Source organism: Octopus bimaculoides, chromosome 2, assembly GCF_001194135.2.
Source record: "Octopus bimaculoides isolate UCB-OBI-ISO-001 chromosome 2, ASM119413v2, whole genome shotgun sequence".
Taxonomy (NCBI): Eukaryota; Metazoa; Mollusca; class Cephalopoda; order Octopoda; family Octopodidae; genus Octopus; species Octopus bimaculoides.
The window spans coordinates 190,501,969-190,503,677 of record NC_068982.1 but is presented as its reverse complement, the minus strand read 5'-3'; positions in this window follow the sequence as shown (position 1 = coordinate 190,503,677).

The following is a 1,709-nucleotide window of genomic DNA, read 5'->3' as shown; positions in this document are numbered from 1 at the left end:
GGGTCAGGCTGATTACCTGGGTCAGCCTGATTACCTGGGTCAGGCTGATTACCTGGGTCAGGCTGATTACCTGGGTCAGCCTGATTACCTGGGTCAGGCTGATTACCTGGGTCAGCCTGACTACTTCCCTCCAGCCCTCCCGATCTTCCATTAGCTTTTTAGGTCTTCAACTTGGCATCCAGTATCTTCTGTAAGCCATTGTATATACGTCTTCCGTGGTCTTCCAGCCGCTGTGGTACCATGATTTGGTGTCCACAGCAACGCATTACTCACTAGTTCTTCTTTACTTCTCCAGCCGTGGCCAGCAAACCTCAGTCTCTACTTTTGGTTGGTTGATGAAAGAGAGTTGGTACTTTCCCATATAACCATTGTTTTGTTGGGTGCTCCCTCCAAGAGATGTTGAGCACTGCACGTAACATTCTGGTGTAGGCACCGTCCAGCATGCACCTGAGTCTCTAGGTGAGAGTCCAAGTCGGAGATCCATGTACAGACTCGACGACTGCTCTGAAGAACTGTCTCTTCAATTTATCTGCTGAGGTTGACTTACGTATTGTTCTAAAACACTCTATAACTGCCTAAGCTCTTTAGCAACGCGAGATTTGATATCTTTTTCAGTGAACACGATATCGCCGCCTAGGTAAGCAGACTCATTGGCACTTTTCAAGGGCTTCTGCTTGATTTCCCTTGTTGCGTTCAGGGTGATAAACTCTGTCTTCTTTTCATTCACATATAGTCCTGTGTTAGCGACAGCATTTTCCAGGAGATGGAGTAAACGTTCAGCATCTGAATGTTAGTGTGTTAACGTCCCCGTAACTTAACGATTTGACAAAAGAGACCGCCAGGGTACCATTCTTAAAAAGGATAATCACTAGTTTTGAGCCAATTGACTAAAAAGCATTCAAGGTGGTGCCCCTGCATGGCCGCAGTCTAGTGACTGAAACAAGTGAAAGATAAAAGATAATTTACGTTCCAAATATCAATTTAATAACAAAGTTCTATATTTAAGAGATGCAGAATTATTTACATTATTTACATTATTTACATTATTTACATTTGACGAATATTTGTCCTCATCTTGTTTGTTGTTAACACAACGTTTCGGCTGATATACCCTCCAGCCTTCTTCAGGTGTCTTGGGGAAATTTCGAACCTGGGTCCTCATTCCTAAGGTAGTTTTCGATGTTATTATTATTATTATTATTATTATTATCATTATTATTATTATTATTATTATTATCATTATTATTCAGGTCACTGCCTGGAATCGAACTCGGAATCTTGGGGTTAGTAGCCCGTGCTCTTAGCCTCTACGCCCACAGCAAACAAGATGAGGACAAATATCCGTCAAATGTAAATAATGTAAATAATGTAATAATAAAGTTATTTTAATGCATTCTTCAATAATTTGAAAAGTAATTGAAACAAAGGCAGTGAATTTAACAGAAATGTAGTAACAAAAGTGTTAAGAGAATCTTAGTCACGTGGTTTGTATCACAAAATTAAACAGTTGATCCAAACGCCATCTTGGCAAAGAAAATTATATCTTAATAGAACAACATGGCGTGAAACCCAAGGTAAAAGCAAACAACATCATCAGAATAAATGTAAGTATAGTCGACAAAATAAATTGACTACTTGCTGACGTGCATCTTTTGTACAACGTCTACATGTATACAATTATGTGTATATATATATATATATATATATAT